This window comes from Vulpes lagopus, chromosome 3, assembly GCF_018345385.1.
Source record: "Vulpes lagopus strain Blue_001 chromosome 3, ASM1834538v1, whole genome shotgun sequence".
Lineage (NCBI taxonomy): Eukaryota > Metazoa > Chordata > Mammalia > Carnivora > Canidae > Vulpes > Vulpes lagopus.
Genome location: NC_054826.1, coordinates 65,349,254 through 65,372,303, shown reverse-complemented (window position 1 = coordinate 65,372,303; position 23,050 = coordinate 65,349,254). Strand labels below are relative to the sequence as shown.

At 38.2% G+C, this 23,050-nt stretch overlaps 1 protein-coding gene across 6 annotated transcripts in view; it reads right to left on the bottom strand.

Moving 5' to 3' along the window:
• Nucleotides 1-23,050, bottom strand: part of MICU1 (mitochondrial calcium uptake 1) — a 248,469-nt gene that overhangs the window by 42,108 nt on the left and 183,311 nt on the right. The gene's annotated exons all lie outside the window — the stretch shown is intronic.

Genomic DNA, 23,050 nt, shown 5'->3' with positions numbered 1-23,050 from the left:
TGACGGATGTTTGTGGAAGTCACAGACACAAAACTCCTAAACAACTTTCACAAAACCTGCAATTATGTGCTGGTAGAAATGAATGGGAATGGGAACATGATAAATCGAAACTTAGAAGGAATGGCCAAAAGTGGTCTTCCAACTGCCCAAAACGTCCCCATAAAACCTCAGTTTGCCTGATTTATTCAAAAAAGAAAGGAAAATCCTAACACACAAAATTAAAACTGAAAAATTGTAAAAAAAAAAAAAGGCAAGTTATATACAACAAAAAATATAGATTAATAATAATTCTCACCAAGAGAATGAATTCAGTTTAGAATTTTATGTTATGACCCTAAATCTCAAGAAATGTAAGATTTGGCAGGGGTAGGGGGAGGAAGAGTCAGAGAGAGAGGGAGAGAATCTTAAGCGGGCTCTATGCCTAGTGTGGAGCCCAACGGGACTTGATCTCACAACCCTGAGATCATGACCTGAGCCAAAATCAAGAGTCAGACACTTAACCAACTGAAACAGCCAGGTGCCCCAAGAAATGGAAGATTTTTAAGAAAAATAATTACCTCCTCAATTGAGTCAAAAAGTAGAAAATCTGAGTAGGCTAACTGCCATTAAAACAACTCTGAAAAAAGCTAATTATTATAAATTTGATCAACTGTACATTTGTAAAGTCTTATCAGTTCCTCAGTCTGTACTTAATATTGTTATATACTCATACTTTTAAGGATTTCAAAGAAAAGTAACACATTTTTAGGTTTTCCCCAAAATGGTCATCAAATGCTAGGACATCAATAGAGCTTGAAAAGTGCCTTAATTAGATATGTTTATTTACCACAAAACTACTGAAAAATCATTAAATATACTTAAATATGCAGATGGAAAAGTTAAGTATAAAGGACCTCTAGCTAATTTCAATAATATTAGAAAATGCAGATTTTCATTTAAAAATGGAGACAGAAAAAAAAATGGAGACAGGAAGGAGCGCCCGGGTGGCTCAGTCAGCTGACTCTTGGTTTCAGCTTGTGTCATGATCTCAGAGTCGTGAGATTGAGCCCCATGTGGGCTCCATGGTGGGTATAGAGCCTGCTTGGAATTCTTTTTCTCTCCCTCTCCCTCTGCCCCTCCTTATCACCTAAAAAAATTGGAGACAGGAAAGTTATTATAGTGCCAGCTGCAGTGTTAATGATACTTACATATGTATAAATAACAAAATGGCTAAAGATGGGGCCAGAAACCAATTAGAAAACAAAACAATTTGAAAATGGTAAAATATCCCCATAGTTTTATTGGAAAATAACAATTACCAGGAAATTTTAAGATTCTTACATGGCAGGGCATAATCCTGTTCTCATATGAGGGGTGTAGAAAGACATAAGACATTGCTAAGTAAGGTCATGTCGACAAACATTTCCTGAATGTCTACTAGTTCTCTAGCACTGTTAATCATTGTGGAGTAAAGAAGGAGATGATATTGTCCTCCAGAACTTCACTACCACCAAGTCGGGAGATAAGACTTACATATGGGACAAAATAAGGAAGTATGTAGCTAAGAGTGAAATACTCTTTCAATTCTTATCTCCTCAGTTAGTATGGTTAACTTGACTTATACATACACCTTCGCTAGTGAGAACAGGACACGAGAGCTACATTTTAACATCAGCAACCATTTACTGAGTATGTACTATGGGCCAGGAACTTCCCCCATATATCCCTTCATTTAATCACTTAACAACACTATGGAGTAGATGTTATCAGCTCCGTTTTACAAATGAGAAAACCAAGGCAACCATGTGGCAGAGTTGGGATTCAAACTCAGCTCTGTCTGCATCCACAGACTGTATCTCAATATCACACTATTTCATCCTTCTAACCAATGGTACATATTCATCCTATGGGACAGCACTGCGTTGTTTTGGACAAACTAACAGGACTATTGGGCTTAGTCATACTTATTTTTTTAAAAAGATTTTATTTATTTGACAGAGAGAGAGAATGCAAGCAGGTGGAACAGCAGGCAGAGGGAGAGAGAAAAGCAGGTTCCCTGCTGAGCAGGGAGTCCAACGTGGGGCTCCATCCTAGGACCCCAGGATTATGACCTGAGCCAAAGGCAGCTGTTTAACCAACTGAGCCACCCAGGTGCCCCGGGCTTAATCATATTTAAAACTATTGGAAACTGCCCTTGAAGCAAAACTTCAAAACTATTTACAAAGAAATCAACATTGTCAATATTAAGGCCTCTTTTTTAAAATTCAACTACTCAATATTTCATTTTTGCTACCCTATCACTTCTAAAGAGCTGATTCGTTTTTTTGATTGTTTGACAATATCAAAAGTTTTCAGGATTCTAATTAAGTTTGAATTATGGTTCAATGTCCCTTCCTGAAACGAAACGGACGACTGATAACATTATTGCAAATGGGAATACTTTCTGTAATGTTTACATCAGATTTTCAGGGAAAGGTGGTCCCTGGGCAGAAGCTGGAGATGCACAGATCACCTAGGGGCTTTAAGAGGCAAGGGAAACAAAGTGGTGGTCCCTGCTCCCTCAGGCAGGCCTTCACAATTTTGGGTGCTCATTTTCTTTCTCTGGGAGATTTCACAACCATGGAGAAATTTCATATATCTAATTAGATGAATTTGAAGCTTTATCCTACATGAGAGATTCAAGGGTGAAATATTTCTTGTTTATAGTGTTGGCAGCAGCAGCAGCAGCTTGCTCCAGGCTTGGGAAAGGCCCGTCTTAGTCTGCTCTCCACAGGAGCAGAAAGCCTCACCTCTGTGATTTTTTCAAAGACAATTTCCAGTAGAAATTTCCAAGTGACAATTCTAATGTTCAAATTAATATTTTTATTAATGTTCTTTTGAGAACTCAGACATGACTTTGGACAACGGGTTCTATTATTGTTATTATTTTTATGGGGTTGGAACCTCAAAAGGCCTAAAAACTCTAAAACTCAGCTCCATGAAGTATGAAAACTCAGCTCCATGAAATATGAAAGCTCCATGAAGCTTCAAAGCTACTACCTCTTCTGTAATTTGATTTCAGAGAGCACTTCTCCTTTTAGGTTTTAAGGCTCCTCTGAGTCAAGGCTGCCTTGTATCTGGGATCTTAACACAACTGGAGGAGGTGGGAGAGAGTGGCTTCTCTTTACATACAAAATGGCAAATGGAAACTGGCTTGAACTAACGTGCTATTCACAACTTTTATTTTTTTTTTAATTTTTAATTTATTTATGATAGTCACACACACACACACACACACAGAGAGGCAGAGACATAGGCAGAGGGAGAAGCAGGCTCCATGCACCGGGAGCCTGACGTGGGATTCGATCCTGGGTCTCCAGGATTGCGCCCTGAGCCAAAGGCAGGTGCCAAACCGCTGCGCCACCCAGGGATCCCCTATTCACAACTTTTATTAGCTGAAGACCTCCTAGGCTGAGGCTAGGGAGCTTCAAAGGCAATTTCTCAAGGATATTCACTGGGGCTACATTTTCACGGGCTACAGCTCACATCACACAGCTCTTGGGATGAAGTGTGTAACATAAGCCTATAAAATCCTGTGGGTGCAAGTCCTGGAGCACAGGGTGCACGTAATCCCCCAGGTCATGAGACCGTCTTTTTGGAAAGACATAGATTATTACAAAATTATCATAATGTAGAGATTTGCCAATTGTGTATTTGGAAGCAATTCAAATGACTAGCTTCCATTTCACTTAAATCCTCTTATGTTCCACTTCAATGACAAGAAATTCCAATCTATTTGCTCTTGTGGCACAGAATTGTGTGCATTCCAGCACACTATCGACCATTTGCATTGCTTTTCTTGTCTAGGAAGAGAGCTGAACAGCCTAGTATTTTCTCTTCTGTAGCCACTGCCACTTTCTCAAATGGATACAAGCTGTTGGCTCCCTGTTGTTCCCCAGGGGGTTGCAAAGAAGGGCCAGGGAAGTGGAGCCAAAAAACTGTCCATGAGATTTTTCCTGGCTTTCTTTCCATATTATGTCTCTTGCTCCCACCCCTGCCCCTTGTTGAGAGAAGGAATAGCCTTTTGGAAGGACAGATGGTATATATATCTAGATGAAATGATTTAAGGAATATGGGAAGCAGAAAGAGAAAAAAATATGTATTATGAACAAAAGCCAAAAACAAGATTTAAAAAGTCACAAAAGGGAAAGGAAATCAGTATTTGCAAATGGATCTTGATTTATTACAGACTTTTTTTTTTAATTTTTAAAATTTATTTATGATAGTCACAGACAGAGAGAGAGAGAGAGAGGCAGAGACACAGGCAGAGGGAGAAGCAGGCTCCATGCACCGGGAGCCCGACTTGGGATTCGATCCCAGGTCTCCAGGATCGCACCCCGGGCCAAAGGCAGGCACCAAACCACTGCGCCACCCAGGGATCCCCTATTACAGACTTTTGATGTTAGTCTATCTCAACAAATGTAAACTTCAACCTTATTCTCTTTCATACAGTAATCTTTCAGGAGATTTTATTTACCCTCTAGAGTAAATCCTGCCCCTATACAAGTATTTCAGAGTGATAATTTTCATGTGATAGGCTTTTTCTAGTTTCTGAACTGCACAATGCAACTAATACAGAGTAATCTTAAGCCACTGAGCTGAACGCATCTATGTTTTTCAACATGACAGTATTTGTCTTTTGATTTTTTTTTTAAAGTAATCTCTATGCCCAACATGGGGCTTGAACTCATGACCTTGAGATCAAGAGTCACATGCTCTACTGACTGGAGCCAGCCAGGGGCCCCAAGTATTTATTTGTCTTTTGAGATCTTCATCATGCTGCTGCTACTCCTACCAGGAGTCTCAGAACAACTGTCTGTTATGCCTACCAAAAGTAAAAACAGTGACAGGCCATGTTCTCTCTACTGCAAACACACTCAGTGAGCATGACACACACATGTCATAGTTTAAATGGGAAATCTGTTTCTGTAGTTGGTAGGGAACTTCAGAGAGCCCCAGGTCAAATTGCCCAGAGCCTGAGTTTCCTTGATCATTAAATATAAACTGCATCTTCACTGTCAACACTAATATTGTTGTCTTTTGGCTAACTGGCAAGCTGAGGAAGAAGCCCACAATTTGGAATGGAGGCAACATGGTTCAGTGTGTTCAGTGAGGGCCAAAATAATCCTCAGAGTCTAGAACCATGAGATTATAGATTACTAAACTGCTGAACTTTTCTACTTCAAAACCAAGGGTACTTTCCATTTTAAAACTATTCTTAAGTCCAAGGTGGTGACCAAATGAAGACACTACATGGCATGAGTATCAGTCATATAGTTAGACCAGAAGAAGGCTAATTTCTCAGTCTGATAGTCAAAACCAGGAAGATAACCAGATTGATACATAAACTTATTACAGGATAGTAAAAATCAGAGTGTACTTGACCGAGGGTGTCAGGGGAAAACATTTTAGATCTGGAACAAGGAGTTTCAAGGTAGGGTAAGTTTTGGTTTCATTCTGTGAAAGGTAACATATTAAAGTGACTACGAACAAGGACTTTAGAATCAGCAAGGTTGAGTTCAAATTCTGGCTTGACCCTATACTTGCTGCTGTGACTTTGGCTAAGTGGCTTACTCCAAGGCTTCAAAATCTTCCCACCAAAAAAACAACAACAACAACAACAATAAAAAAAACGGAGAGAAAAAAAAAAAAAAAAAAAAAAAAACGGAGAGAATATTCACAACCTCAAAGTGTTGGAAGGTTTAAATGAGGTAATATATACAACGAAATTAGCACAGAGTTTGCTGCATAGTTAGCATTCATTAAATGTAGCAATTAATATTTTTATCACCATGATATCCCTGTCCAGGAAGCTAAAAGCCTCAATTGGTTATTCTGTTCTTGGTAGGTGTTAACTAAGTTCAATTACTATTTCTCACTGCTCTTCTCATAATTGTGTTTGGTCAGTCTCTGATCACGGAAAATTACTTTCACATTTGGAAAGCTGAAAAAGTAAATGCAACAAATTTTATTCTTTAAAACACATTAGAATGATTTCAAGTTTAGACTACTGACAGTTGGCTGAAGCAGAACACTACGTAAATCCTATATCCTGGCCATCTATTGTCAGGAAACATGCGTAAAGGATGTGCCTGATAAACATGTACTGAAGGAGTACAGACAAAACACCAGAAAATTAATTCACAGCACTGTCCTATTGAGAGGATTTCCATTTCTCCTCTCCACTGCCGCCATGACAGTGTTTTCTGTAAGAACACTCTCGAGAATGTCATTCATTACCGCTAATCAGTAATCTATTTGAATGATTATTACCACCTGGCAGGTGCTGTCTTGGGAACTTACCTTATGTAATCCTCACAACACTATATAACAGGTTATTATTCTATTTTTATAGGCAAGAAAACACAGAATTTAAATAACTTGCCTGCACAGTGAATCTGGGGGGAAATTTCCCTCTGGTCTCAATCAGCACAGTTGATTTGCTCTTATCTTAAAAGCACCATGAATCATCTTTCCCTTTTTATCCTGGTTACTGGAAACTTAGAATAAAATTTGTGGCCTCCTCTAATAAGAACAGGAGACTTTGGGATCCCTGGGTGGCGCAGTGATTTGGCGCTTGCCTTTGGCCCAGGGCGCGATCCTGGAGACCCGGGATCGAGTCCCACGTCGGGCTCCCGGTGCATGGAGCCTGCTTCTCCCTCTGCCTGTGTCTCTGCCTCTCTCTCTCTCTCTGTGACTATCATAAATGAATAAAAATTAAAAAAAAAAGAGTAAGTTTAAAATAAATAAATAAATAAATGCTTAAAAAAAAAAAAAGAACAGGAGACTTTATAATTTATATTGGTCATAATAATCTTACTCTTGGCTTTCTCTTACCTTCTTCCTTTAACTTTCATTTCTCAGCAAGTTTTAATTAATTTTTGTCTCACTGAATGTATTTTTTAAGGCCTTTTAAAGTTCTTTCTTGGGGTGCCTGGCTGGCTCAGGTGGTAGAGCATGTAACTCTCGATCTCAGGGTTTTGAGTCTGAGTCTCGCATTGAATGTAGAGATTATTTAAAAAATAAAATTGTAAAAAAAGAAATCCTTTCTTGAATAGGGCAAGATATAAATATCTTGATATTTATATATAATCTTGATCCAACAGTGTTGGATATCTAGATTGTTTACTCTGGGGTCACAATAAATACCACCATTGAGATAAACTTTTTCTGCACTTATTTTTTCATTGTTTTTGGATTGATCTCTAAAAATAGAATCATTGGGGAATCCCTGGGTGGCTCAGCGGTTTGGCGCCTGCCTTCGGCCCAGGGCGTGATCCTGGGGTCCTGGGATCGACTCTCGCATCGGGCTCCCTGCATGGAGCCTGCATCTCCTTTGTCTGTGTCTCTGCCTCTCTGTGTCTCTCATGAGTAAATAAATAAAATCTTTAAAAAAACAATAAAAATAAAAATAGAATCATGAAGACTCTATAAGCTCTTTGAAATTATGAATATTTGATATATACAAAATAATTTACATAACAGACAAGTTATGAAGCATAATAATAATAAAAACACCATGAACCTTCCAGTTAACTTGAGAGAGGAAGAATTAGCACAATGGTGGAAGCTCATCTCTTGCTCTCCTGTAAGAGGTAACTACCCTCTGGATTTTTCTATTGCCTTGTTCTTTTTTTAGTTTATAACACGTTTGTGTCCCTAACCAATTTGTTATTTCTGTTTGCTTTTGCACTTCATAAAATGGTATCATACTGATTATATTCTTTCATAATTAGTTTTTTTCAGTGTTATATGTATTTTTTTCAGTGTTATGTTTCTAAGATTTATTGATGTTGACACATTTATGTGTACTTCTTTTGGTTTTACTGTTATAGATTTCTGCTGTTTGAAAGTACCACTATCAGTTTTCCTATAAATGGATATCTGAGTTATTGTCAGCTTTTTTTGCTATTACGAATAATGCTATCATGAACATTCTTCTATTAGTGTCTGTGAAACAGGAATAAGAATTCCTAGTCCAGGGTATGTATTTAGAAATGGAACTGCTGGCTTATGAATATTCAATTATTATAATATTTATTTTATTATTTTTATATTTTACATATTATATTTTATATATTATTTTGATCATATATTTTTGGTCTCTATGTATTACATATTAAAAATATATTTTATATATTATTATTTATTATAAAATATCAGAAGAATCTCCAGTGCTTTTATTAGCTATGTATAAGAGTTCCCCTAGCTTCTCATCTTCAGCACTTGGTATTGTCACACTTTTTATTTTTTGCCAATTTAGTTTGTCTAAAAGTGGTAGGTATAAACTCTTTAATGTTCTTGGTTCATATTACCAAATTAATTTCCAGGAAGCTATATCAATTTATAGTCCCAGTAGTACATGAGAATACATATCTCTTAGTACGTTTGACAATATTAGGTATGATAATAAAAAAAATTGTTGCTGGGGGAAAATGGTAACTTATTTTTTTTCTTAAAGATTTTATTTATTTATTTGAGAGAGTGAGAGAGAGCACAAGTAGGGGAAAGGGCAGAGGGAGAGAATATCCAAGCAGACTCTCACTGAGCAAGGAGCCCCACTCTGGGCTTGATCTCATGAGCCATGAGATTAGGGCCCAAGCCAAACTCAAGAGTTGGATGCTCAATCAACTGAGCCACCCAGATACTTCAAATGGTAACTTACGTTAATGAATATTTCTTTGATTACTAGTGAGGCTGACCATTTTTCTAATGTGTACTGGTCATTTCTATATCTTCCTTTAATTTTTTATGTTCTTTGCCTATTTTTTTTAGTAGAAATGCTCATATTTGTCTCATTAATTTACAAGATTAAAAATATTTGCTCTTTTAAAATATAGTTTTAAGTTTGCTTTTATTTTATTTTATTTTATTTTATTTATGATAGTCATACAGAGAGAAAGAGAGAGAGGCAGAGACACAGGCAGAGGGAGAAGCAGGCTCCATGCACCGGGAGCCTGATGTGGGATTCGATCCCAGGTCTCCAGGATCGCGCCCTGGGCCAAAGGCAGGCGCCAAACCGCTGCGCCACCCAGGGATCCCTTAAGTTTGCTTTTAAAATATAGTTTTAAGTTTGCTTTTTTAAGTTTTAAGTTTTTTAATGAACAGAAGTTTTATTATTTTTTTAATGCATACAAGCTTTAAATCTTCATTACAGTGAAATGCATGGACCTTTTTCTTTATGAATTGTTTCACTGGTTTTTATCCAGCAATTCTTCCCTTGTGAGATAAGAGGCTAAGCATCAATTTATGGTTTCTTCTTTAAAAAAAAAAACAAAAAACGGGAACTTGGGTGGCACAGTAAGTTGAGTGTCTGACTCCTGGTTTTGGTTCATGTCGTGATGTAGGGTGATGAGATCAGGGTCATGAGATTAAGACCCACATTGGGCTCTGCCCAGCATGGAGCCTGCTTGAAATTGTCCCCCTCTCTCCCTCTGCCCTCCAACTCATACTCTTGCTTTCTCTCTCTTTCAAATGAATAAATCTTAAGGAAAAAAAGAAAGAAAACAAAATATTAAAATATATTTCTCAATACCACACAAAATGATTAAATCCAAAAAAGGAGATTATCAGCTAAGTTTGTTTTAAAAAGTCCTCCAGTTTGCTGACTTTGTAACTAGCCTGAATGTTTGGGAATTTAGACTAACATGGGGTCATTTAAACTGAATAATCTCAAGTTAATTCAGTCCAGTTAACTTCCTTTTTTGTTTTGTTTTGTTTAAAGGTATATGACCAAATATTTAATTTTAAAGATTTTATTTATTTATTTGAGAGGGGAGAAAGAGAGAGGAAGCATGAGTTGGAGGAGGAGCAGAGAAAAAGGGAGAAGAAGACTCCCTACTAAGCAGGGACCCCAAGATCATGACCTGATCTGAAGGTAGATACTTAACTGACTGAGCTACCCAGGCACCCTGGTATATAACCAAATACTGAGCAAAGGAGAAAGCAAGGGAAAAAAAACATAGTTCAGCTCCAAAGAAAAGAAAGTATAAAAGGGCTAGTACACTTGTTTGAAAAAATTCCTTAGGTTGTTAAAGAATAATCCATACTCTATCATTCATAATAGCAAACATTTATATAGTACTTGTTATGTGCCAGGTCCTGTTCTAAGTGTTTCCCATATATTAACTCACATGGCATTTTGAATTACACAAAATTCATGTGGTTATTTTTCCCTAAGACTTTGATTAATATGAACAAGTCAGACTCTGGCAAAATTAAGTGCTATTTAATATTCCAATCAATCTATGAAGTTAATGTTTCCACATAGAATTGTTTCATAGGATTAGTCGGAAGTTATTTTTCCCTTTAAGATAACTCTTTCAGCAAGCAGATCTTATCATATCCAATTTCTGCTTTCAATAACCATTTTATTTTATTTTTTTTTTGCTTTCAATAACCATTTTATTCTAATTCACAGCAACAGAAAAAAAATCTGTCGTGTTAATATATTCCTTTGAGAGTTGAGGCTCAGCATTATTCAGAGTTCAAGGACATTCTTCTTTTCATATGAGATCACAAGAGTTTTGGAGACAGACTCTGACTGTTGGAAAAAAATATAAAAGCTCCAATTTTAGGAGATAAGAACCAAGGACTAATTGTAATAGGAAAGCAAAGTGCTGTTTCCTTTCACTGCATGTCAGTGTTTTCCTGTTTGTTTTCCTCTGACTTCATCATTTCTGTAGATAGCTCTCTGGGATCTACTGTCAAGGTGAAAAATACAACATTTTCCCATACTTTTTTTGTCCTAGCATTGCTGACAGCATGTCAGCATTCATAAAAGAGTTGAAGATTTAGCTTGTTCATTACTTGACACTTAATGACCACTCTACAAGGCGTGATGTGCTGACTTTACCTAAAGGTGTGGCAAACTGTGGAAGGCAGCAGCCAGTGTGAAAAGCTGTTAAAAAATAATGATGACAGGTAAGATATACAATTTACTTTGGCCTTGGTGTATTCACAGTGGATCATTTCCTCATCATAGTGAGTGACTGAATAAAGAAAAAGAAGTCTCAGGGAAATACTAGCAAACCAAATCTAGCAACATATAAAAAGGATTATACAATATAACTAAGTGGAATTTATCCCATAAATGAAAAGGTAGTTTAACACCTGAAAATCAATTAATGTAATATATCATTAGAATAAAGATTAAAAAGTTACATGATCCAAAAAGAAAAAAAAAAGGAAAAGTGAAAAAATTAAAAACCAAATCAAATACCTTTTAATACCAATCTTGGGGACAGAGGCACCAATTTCTTCATGTTACCATTTTTACACAAGAATATGGGTAATTTTCTCCCATTATTATAATGGGAGAAAACTCTCTAAGTCAGTAGGCAGTAATCACTGGCAAATGGTCAGAATATCGAAACTTGCATAACAGAGGAAAGAAGGATATTAATTTTTAGTGGGCCCCAGCATGATGTAAATTAGCCATCAACTCACTAAAATATGCAACATGTCCTCCAAGCTGTGATGATCATGTGCCTAATGCTTTTTCATAGTGATAAAATATAAACACAAAAGCCTTTCCATAGCAAGGGGAATCTGATCAATTTCAGACCTTTTGTATCCCAAAGGAAACGTTCATCAGCTGTGAAAGGACTTGGAATCCCGCATGGCTCCAGAGAAAGGCTTGTTTTATGCTCAGCATTTGGGTTTTTCTTTTAAAAAAATTATTCATTTGAGAGAGACACAGAGAACATAAGCAGGGGGAGAGCCCAAGGGAGAGGGAGAAGCTGACTCCCCACCAAGCCCGGACTGGAAATCAATCCCAGGACCCTGAAATCATGATCTGAGCCAAAATCAGACGCCCAACTATCTGAGCCACCCAGGTGCCTGTGGGTTTTTCTTTATGTTATTTTCCCTGGGATGTTGTTCTCCTTCTTATCTGGCAACACAAACCCTATCTTCCAATGAACTTAATGTCTCTTTATGGTTCTACTGATTATTCCAAAACACACTCAACTTTCCTGAGTCTTCTGTGCTCCTACAGTAAGTAAGGTCTAGATCTCATAGGAAAGTATGCTTTATCTTATATTATCCTTTGTTTTTTAAAGTGCCTATATCTGTCTCATAACATTACACACTTTTTGAAGGAAATATGCTTTGGTTTTTTTTTTTTTAGATATTATTTATTTATTCATGAAAGACACAAAGAGAGAGGCAGACACATAGGCAGAAGGAGAAGCAGGCTCCATGCAGGGAAGCCTGATGCGGGACTTGATCCCCAGACTCCGGGATCACACCCTGAGCCAAAGACAGATGTTCAACTGCTGAGCCACCCAGGTGTCCCAGAATATATGCCTTGTATATTTTACTATGTCATACCCAGAGCTGTGCCACACAGCATGTGCTCAATGAATAATTTTGGTTGACTGATTAAATCTCTCCATCATTTATAAGATCACCTACCAATTCTGTATTTATCATCTAGTAGGAGAAGACACGCTTTCCAGCCTACACTCTTGAATGCCTAAGGAGAGACTGTGCAACTTCTTTAGAATTTGTAATTAATCCCAGGTAAAAAAAAAAAATCCTAAAGTTCCCCTTAAGAGTTTCAAGGGTATGATTAGATGTGGGTTCTGCTATGAAGCTCCATTTGCTTCTTTATCTGAGTCGTTATATACAGTTGACCCTTGAACAATATGGGTTTGAACTGCAAAGGTCCACTTATACCCATAATTTTTCAATAAATACAGTATAAGATTGTAAATGTAGTTTCTCTTCCTTATGATTTTCTTCTTCTTGTTCTAAGTAGGATCCATACCCAACAGTGGCTTGAACACATGACCCTGAGATGAAGAGTTGCATGCTCTACTGATTCAGCCAGCCCAGTGCCCCTCTTCCTTATGATCTTATTTACTTATTTTTCTTATGATTTTAATAACAATTTATTTTTGTTAGCTTACTTTGTTGTAAGAGTGGAGTACATAATACATATAACATACAAAATACGTGTTAATCGCTTTTTTTTGTTATTGGTAAGGCTTCTGGTCAATAGTAGGCTGTTAGTAGTTAAGTTTTGGGGGAGTCAAAAATTATATGCAGATTGATTGTTGACTGCATGGGGTGAGGGGTCACACTACCCATAACCCCCAGGTTCAAGGGTCAACTGTATAAAATTTCTCAGTAAAACTTAGCTTGCATCTAACAAACTAAAAGAAACAATAAGAATAGGTAAATCAAGCAAAGGATGCAGACAAGACAGGTGATGCCAGACTCCACAGGCCAAAACAATTTGTACTCAGAGTCTGAAACTATGCTGAAATGATAGATTAGGTGAGAATGACAGGTACATTAATTTGTTCCACAAAAACTCATCAGTAAAGTTTCTGTCACTTGACATTAGAAAATTACCATATCATCAGTTTTCATAAGATGCAAGCCAGGATAATGTTGAAAAATCATTATAGCCATATGTTAGTCCACTAGGAAAATGAGAATATTTTATCAAAACACAGAGACCCACCCATCTGAATTAGAAGACTAGATCATAGTATCTACAGTTGGTTGAAGATATTTGTAGGAATCTTTTCATTTAGTCTTTATTCACTAAACTTCTAGTTTGATAGCCTCTGAGAAATACTTTATGCAGCACTGTATACTCCCTTTTCCTTTTTTTTCTTAAAACTTATTTATTTATTTGAGAGAGAGAATGTGTGCATGGAAGGGGGGAGGGGCAGAGGGAGGAGGAGAGAGAGAATCCCAAGCAGGCCCCACACAGAGCACTGGGTCCCACACAAGGCTTGATCTCATGAACCCGAGATCACGACTAGAGCCAAAACCAAGAGTTCAATATTCAACCAACTGCACCATCCAGAGGTCCCACCCCCAGTTCTGGAAGGATTAGGATAGCCCTCCTGCATCCACATCAGAGTTCTTAATTATAATGGGGAATATAAATGAAGCTGTATATTTCAGTGGCAGAATTTAGGCTATGTAGATTGACTTGAGTTTAGTATTTCTTGATCACTTATCCACCATGACTTCCTGAGCAATTAATTTAACCTTTCCCTTGTTTGTAAGATGGGTGTAATACATACTTTTCTCTTGGGATTATTGTGAGAGTTAAGTTAGATAATACTTGAGAAATAATCACCCCAATTTATCTTTTCTTTTTTTTTTTTAATTTATTTTTTTATTTTTTTAATTTTTTTATTTATTTATGATAGTCACAGAGAGAGAGAGAGAGAGGCAGAGACACAGGCGGAGGGAGAAGCAGGCTCCATGCACCGGGAGCCTGATGTGGGATTCGATCCCGGGTCTCCAGGATCGCGCCCTGGGCCAAAGGCAGGCGCCAAACCGCTGCGCCACCCAGGGATCCCTATCTTTTCTAAGATGTATTTACTTATTTACATTTTTTGCATTTTAATATCTCTAAACTCAGTATGTTTTTACAACTGATGTTGGCTAGGCAGCAGCTGTAATGTTGTTGTCACTGGCTGTATGAGTACATCAGCGTGTGTTGAACAGGCATCCATGGCTCAGAAGAAAATCCCAGGTAAAAGTGGAGTATTCCTTTAAGAAATGCTACATTACTAATGCTCTTGATGGCTCAAAGGACAGTACTGTGTGGAAAAACACAGATTTTGAGTCAAAGAGAAATTTATAAGAGTTGGACTTTGAATATGATGAAGTTTTAGACCAATCTATTTTGCTTATAATTCCCTTTTATGTGTATATAAGAATGACACATAATATATCTAAACTTACAAGCACGTTTTAATAGGTCTTAGCCAAATATTTTTGGTGTAAAGAAAGCATTTTTGTCATGATTTACTTGACAGCATTTTTTTTTTCCTTCCTTAGTGGCACATAAAATAATGATCCATCTTCCTACAGTTTGTGGGACTTTTTCTCTTTTTTCCACTGTTTATGTTTTAGATTCCATGAAATATGGCAGTACAATGCCTACCTAGCACATACTAGAATAGATTAAATGTCAGCTATTGGTAATAGTATTATTAATAACAATAAATGTTAGCTCCAAATAATAGTTTGGGGGTCACACTTGCTTCTGTTAGCTTCAGCTCTGTTTATTTATTTATTTATTTATTTATTTATTTATTTATTTATTTATTTATTTTTGCTTCAGCTGTGTTTAAAGAGAAACTTTCTGTTCTTTATAAAGACAATACATAAAAAAATTGAGAAAGGAAAGAAAAACTCAGTATTTCTATTAACTCTCCTTTTTCCTCTTCACACACACTTTTTGCATGTTTATGAGGAGGAACAGAGGCAGGAGTGGAACTATGCTTAGGGCATGAAAAGTTAAATCATAAACTTTCTTTTCCCATAAAAGCTGGGCTTATGCAAAAAATTTATGGAAATAGGAGCTCTAAGAATAAGCTCTGTAGTTACTACATACAGGACACAAACAACTGGACTGAGGGATAATAATGTACAAAATGTTTCCTATTCATTCTCTTATTTGAGTCTCATAATTACCCCAAGATAGGTGTAATAGCTAGAGTCTCCATTTATGTAAGAGGAACCTGAGATTTGAAGAGTAATGGGACAAAATCAGTACTACAACACGGTCTGGTAGATTTTAAAATTACTCTACATGGAAGGGCACATGGTGGCTCAGTTGGCTAAGCATTCAACTCTTGATTTCAGCTCAGATCATGATCTCAAGGTCACAGAAATTGAGCCCCACATTAAGCTGCATCCTGGGCGTGGCGCCTGCTTGGGATTTTCCCTCTCCCTCTGCCACAGCCCCCTCTCTAAAAATAAAAAAATTAAATTAAAAAAAAAATAAAATAAAGTAAGTCTCAATGGATGTATATTACTGGCATGATTATAGCCATGATGAAACTGCATTATACTGTTTATACAAAAAAATGATTTAACAAGCCCATGACTACAGGCTGGTTTTAAGATCACAGAAGTATGCATATTCCTAATAAATATGAAAAAAAAGCCCAGGTAATTATAAGTTACACTGTCAGTTTATACTCAGGAGGAGACAGAATCAAATAGTCATCAGTTGATGTTTTCTATAAGAACTTCAGCAGCCCAGACATAAGACATGAAAAAATCATTGTGGCTGGGTTAGTAAAAAGGCTGGATTCAAGGAATCCGTCATCAGGACCCTATGTTCTATAAAAGCCAAATAGTTTAACCAAGAGAAACACAGGTCTATTACACTAAAATAAAAAAATTGGGGATCCCTGGGTGGCGCAGCGGTTTGGCGCCTGCCTTTGGCCCAGGGCGCGATCCTGGAGACCCGGGATCGAATCCCACGTCGGGCTCCCGGTGCATGGAGCCTGCTTCTCCCTCTGCCTGTGTCTCTGCCTCTCTCTCTCTCTCTGTATGACTACATAAATAAATAATAAAAGAGAAATTTAAGAAAGAAAAAAGGAAAATAGTTTGGAATATCTTTAAAAAAAAAAAATTGTTAAGGTTATATCTATGTTTACCCATATGAACTGAGCTGAATATTAAGTTGCATATTCTCAATTTTCTACTTTATTCAGAAAATACCTAAAAAAATCATAGTTGAGGGATGCCTGGGTGGCTCAGCAGTTGAGCATCTGTCTTCAGCTAAGGTTGTGATCCTGGGTCTGGGGATCGAGTCTTCCATCAGGCTCCCTGTGAGGAGCCTGCTTCTCCCTCTGTCTGTGTCTTTGCCTCTTTCTCTGTCTCTCATGAATAAATAAATAATAAGATCTTAAAAACAAAAAAACAACAACAACAAAAAAGAAAACTACTATAGTTCAAGGGCATTACATGTAAAATTAGAAATACATTCTATTCTTTGGTCTCCAGACCTCAAATCTCAGTTTATCTCACTTGAAATGACTGATTCCTTTTTGGCTGGCTTAATCTTATCACTCATTTTATTTCTGACCATTCAGAAAGTCACTGTGTAGGCAATGAACTCCTTAGGTTCTACAGAATGGTTAATACTTTTCAATACACTAAAAATGATGTTGGAAACTGCCAATTTTTTAGAACAGAAAATGGAGAGCCAAAGAGTAGAACACAGTATACAAGAATTAGAATTCAAGTTAAATTGAGTGGCAAGCTAAGAAGACCAATAGAAGGAAGATGGGGAGACTGAGGCTCATGAATAGGTAGCTCATTGAAGCTTTAATACAGAAAGTCGGAAGAAATGATGGGTCTAATCACAGGCAGATGAAAGGCAAAGTATCTACAAGGCAAGAACACATCAGTATCACACTCCTTATTAAAAAAGAAAAAGAAAAAAGAAACATGTTTTCCCCCAAAGAATAGGAAAATAAAAGTCATTAAGGTCTTTTATGGTGACAATGGTGAGAAAGAGAAACAGAACTTGCTTTATATTTTTTTTAAGGATTTACTTTAGAGAGAGACAGAGAGAAAGAGAGAGTCGTGCACCAGAGACAGCATGAGCACACCAGTGGGGGGTAGGGCAGAGGGAGGAATCTCAAGCAGACCCTGAACATGGGGCCCAAGGCCCAACTCTGGGCTCGATCCACAACCCTGATATCATAACGTGAGCCAAAACCAAGAGTCATTCACTCAACCTAGTGAGCAGCCCAGGAGCGCCCCTATTTCTTTCTTTCTTTCCTTTTTTTTTTTTTTTTTAGGATTTTATTTATTTATTCATGAGAGACACAGAGAGAGGCAGAGACACAGGCAGAGGGAGAAGCAGGCTCCATGCAGGGAGCCCGACGTGGGACTCGATCCTGGGTCTCCAGGATCACGCCCTGAGTTGAAGGTGGCGCTAAACCGCTAAGCCACAAGGGCTGCCCAGTGCCCCTATTTCTATTATTTTCTAGGTTATTTTTTTTTTAAAGACTTTATTTATTTATTCATGATAGTCAGAGAGAGAGAGAGAGAGAGGCAGAGACACAGGCAGAGGGAGAAGCAGGCTCCAGGCACCGGGAGCCTGACGTGGGATTCGATCCCGGGTCTCCAGGATCGCGCCCTGGGCCAAAGGCAGGCGCCAAACCGCTGCGCCACCCAGGGATCCCTATTTTCTAGGTTATTAACAAAGTGTTGAGCTGTCCCTGGCGGGCCAATGACATATTTTAGAGTACCAAAGAGAAACTATCAAGTGAGGTTATGTGCCAAATTACTCAGTGCTGAAGTTTTTTGTTTTTGTTTGTTTAAGTCACCCAGCTAATTAAGATTGCTTTTATTAAATGTTAGTTTTTCATTTTGCTTTGTTTTCTTAAAGCAACTTCAGGGACATAGAAGGTACTTTTCAATTATGTGGTAGTCTTTTAATTTTTAAAAAGAGCTAATTAGAAATGTTTCCCGCTTAAGCATAAGGTTCTTCCAACATGGCAGATAATAAGAATAATCGAGACTAACTGTGATACCCTACAAGGCACCTGGAAGTCATCTGAAGTTTGTTCATCCTCTATATGAGCTCAGTGACCACCAAGTCTTTTTCCATAAAGTCTGGGCATGTTTGGGGGTCATTATTTTTAGTTTTTTTTAGTTGTACTAGGGCTTCTTTTTGTTGCAAATAATGGAAACCAACTCCAGCTAGCTTCAACAACAAAAAAAGAAATTTAGGAACCCTAGGAGACCAAGGCAGCTCATGGCTGAGAAAGGACTGAAAGCCAGAACTAGAAAGTTGGCATGCTCTCATTTCTGGGCAGCTGCTTTGGTCTCTACTGTTAGCCTTTCTTCTGGGTGGTTCATGTGTCTACACAGTGGGCAGAAGCCATTACCCTGGAGTTCTGGAGGATACATTATAGTTCAACCACCAAAAGAGACCGACTGTCTCTAGTCTCAATTTCAAATTTCTTATGGAGAAATATGACTGGTCCAACCTAGGTTGGGCATCAACTCCTGATCCAATGAGTTAGGGTGGAGGAGAGTGGAGATGGTGATAGGAGAGGAAATAAGGGGGAGGCACAAAGGACAAGCACAGCTTCCAGGAGCTCACACCTGTGTTTGAGAAGTAGTGTGGAACAAATCCTAGAGAAGGAATTGTTGGAAGTTGACTAGATAACCCAAAAGGGATCTGATACACTAACCCATATGATGCCAGAGAGAGACAAGGGTGGGTATGTGCACGTGTGTGTGCCTTTATCAGGCTGTTGTCCTCATGCGATGAGATACTTACTAATTTAGCACTATTTCCTGAGCATCTTGCTTGTGTCAAGTACTATGCCAGGCAATAAGGAAATGATGATGAGCCCAATAGTCTCTCTTAGAAGTATTTAGGTAGTGTTTGGAAACAGATATTCAATAATCAGATGACTATATAATTAAGTAATCTGAAGAAAAAGCACGAGGTGCTTTGGAAACATCTAATATAAAAAGGTGGTCTAATTTGGGTTTGGAAGATAGTGAAGAGGGAAGACTTCCTTGACTGAGTAAAGGTGTAACTGGGTTCTGAGGAATAGGAAAGAGGTGACCAGAGGGAGGGAAAAGAGGATGAGAATGTCCTAGGCAATCAACAGTCATGCAAAGGCCCTGAGGTAGAAGACTGACTGGTACGAGATGAATTTGGAGGAGGCAGCTGTAGGGGCCAAATTATACAACTATAGGCATGGGTTTAAGTCTTTATTCTAAGAATGATAAGGAAGGCGAGAGCTGCTATCATAAGACTAGTAAGGAGGCAACTGAAGTAATCCAGGCAGAAGATGACTGTAGATTGGGCTATAATGGTAGTGGAGATGGACAGAAGTGGTTGGATGAGATGATGTTACTGACAGTGACTGCAGGAGTGGGTGTGCAAAGCTTATGGTTGCTTGGCTTTCTTACTGCTTAATGCTGAGCCTTTACTGAAAATCAGATGATTCTTTATTTCTGTCTGGCAGGTCTTGCTTTTGCTGGTGCTGGCAGATGTTTTTATGTTTGAAATTATGCTCCCTTAAATCTTTGCATTATTTTTAATGCCTTTCCTTCTTGGGGTCTTATTAGATGTGCAACTCTCGATACATCAGTGTGAATGGCCAATGCCAGGTAACAGGGGCAGTAGGAACTAATAAAGAAGTTGCTCCTATACTCCTCTGCTTTCAAGGATATTTAACCTGATTGAGCCAGAAGTAACACAGAAGGCAGAGGCACTAATATTAGTTGGTCATTCTCGTTTCTATCCCTTTACTACGATTCAAATAACCACCTCTTCGCCTCTGGCTGTCATGTAGCTGGGCAGCATCAATAAGCCCCAAACCATCTAGGGAGGCTACACACTGCCCATGGCTTTGCAGTACTAGAGAAGACTGCAACACACACACGAGGTCAAGATCACTGCACCTTTTTGTATGGAGGCAGAGAGGAAGTTAATTGGTATTTTAGATCAGAGCTAACCAATGGAATACACTAAAATTATGCCACCATGGTAACATAATGAGTAAAATTGCACCTTGTTCTTTCATGTATTTACCAGGAAATACTGGCAGAGAGAGGTAGGTGTTTCAAATATTCGAAGCTATCTAGTAGCTAGGGTTTGACGTATACTAATTATAGCCTAACAGTTTCATTTATCAAGTTGATGTAACTTTTACTCTGCTCTGAGGATCTGCCCTATTGAGCCCTCTGGCAGATGGATGTGGTACTACTGAAAAAGCTGAGTGGGAAGGTGAGTCATTTTGGATGACCTCTATAAAGCAGGTTTAGAAGGGAGTGGAAAGCGATGCCCCATTATGCCAGTTTGAAATTAATTATGTCTCACTAGAAGAGCAGGCTCCCGGGCATAGTTGACAAAGTATGTTTAAAATCTGATTAGTTTTGGTGAGTTAATGATTGCATGTTCAAATAAATGGACTTAGTATACTCACTGGATCAACCAACTCCACAATTTATTGTTTTTCTTGGGCAGGAATTGAATGTAAAACCACACTAACATCACATTTGAGGTTATACATACTCACAAGTGAGGAAAACCAAAGAGATTGCTCCCCCAGCTATCATAACTCTGTCAGAGCATAAAGATAGATATATTTACAGTGAACTATAAAACTTAATTCAAATCCACAGGGAAAAAAAAATCCCTCATAGTCTCTCTCAAGTCCGATTGAGACAAAATCAGTAAATCCACTAGTATAATTTCCTGAGCATTACAAAAATCCCAGCTATTATTTTAGATTCAAATTTAAAAACTAGTGTCAATCAGATTCAATCTGATACATATATACTTAACAAGAAATGCTACGAGTTCTCTGAAACCTCTAGTTCAATTTAAGGTGTCCTGATGGACATCACAGTTTGTGTCCCATTTTTTAAATTAATATCACAGATGGGTAAGATGAGAGTTTATACCTAAGTGAATAATTGGGAATTATGTAAAAGGATAGCCAAAGAATAGCTACTTTCTGCTTTAAAAATTCAAACTCCAGGGCAGCCTGGGTGGCTCAAAGGTTTAGCGCTGCCTTCAGCCCAGGGCATGATCCTGGAGACCCAGGATCAAGTCCCACGTCAGGGGGACTGCATGGCTCCCTGCATGGAGCCTGCTTCTCCCTCTGTCTGTGTCTCTGCCTCTCTCTCTCTGTGTCTCTCATGAATAAATAAAATCTTAAAAAAAATAAATTAAAAGAAAATTAAATAAATAAAAAATAAAAATTCAAACTCCAGAGTCTCCTGGGTGGCTCAGTGGTTAAGCGTCTGCCTTGGGCTCAGGGCATGATCCTGGATTTGTGGGATGGAATCCCACGTGAGGCTCCTCTCATGGAGCTTGCCTTGTCTCTGCCTCTCTCTCTCTCTCTGTGTCTCTCATGAATAAATGATTGAATGAATGAATGAATAAATAATCAAACTTCAGGGGTGTCTGGTTGGCTCAGTGAGGTTGAGCCCTGCATTAGGCTCTTTACTAGGTATGGAGCCTGCTTAAGATTCTCTCTCTCCCTCCCCCTCTACCTCTCCTTCCTTTCACACACTCTCCTAAAATAAATAAATAAAAAAATAAAGTTCAAAGTTCATCACACTTAAGAAATGAACATTTTCAGATAGAAGGCTACTAGGTAACACATTATCTAAGTGTTTTTATATGTATCATATTCTAGGTATTGTGAGAGTAAAATTCCTTATATCTTGAGTAAAAATGTAACTTGTTAGGTTTTTAACACATTACCATTATGTCAGTGGGAATTTCCCAAGTTGATTATAAAATATCACAGAAAAAATGTATTCTCATAAGAAATATTGAATTGCAGAGTGATCTTTGTAGACATTTTCCTTAAATTGAGGGAATAAATTTATAAGCATGGAAACTAAACACATCACATCATAATGTTTTGGCTGTAAAGTGAGATTTATTCAAAATGTCCAATACTTCTGCCGCTAATGGGAGCAATAAACTACAGTTCATAGCAAAAAAAGGGACTAAACCCCACTCCTTGAAAAAAATATAAATCGAATCCTAAAGATTTAGAGGAGCCTTCCTCATCAATTCAAAAGCTACACAGTAGGCACATTTGTCTGGAGATGGAAGGGCCTGGGATGGGAATACAGCAAGCACAGCCTGGATTGCAAGAGTGAGTGGCTGCATGTCTGGTGAAGCAGAGAGAAACTTCACATACCGTGCTTGAAAATCCCTTGGACGCAAGCGTCTTATGGGAGGGAATGGAATGATGCGGCCACTCTATTCACCAGATTCAAAGTTAATGCAACATGGGTGGACTGTGGTGACCCTGAGCTGTACCAAGTGGTACAGAAAGGCAGTGAGGCATCTGAAAATCAAATCACCACAGAGCAGAAAGGTAAACTCGTGGGACAGCCTATACGATGAGCCAACTGCTGGCAAAGGGAGCAACAGCACGGAATCTGTAAGACAGCATTACTGTCGACAACACGTCACTGGAACTGTTCTTGACATAGCCGTCCAAAGGCCAGTCTTATGTTCTGGGAAAGGTGGTGAATTTATACATGTGATAGCCTTATGAAGATGTCCCCCTAGCTCCGCCATCTCCTAATGCTCACACTCTTGTGTAGTCTCTTCCCACAATGGTCCAGGGTGAGTCTGTGTGGCCAAAATAATGCAGCAGACGTGATGTCACTCCTGAGAGTAGGTAACAAAAGACTTCTTGGTTGTACTTTCTCTCTCTTGGAACACTTGCTGTGCAAGGCACCAGCTGCCGTG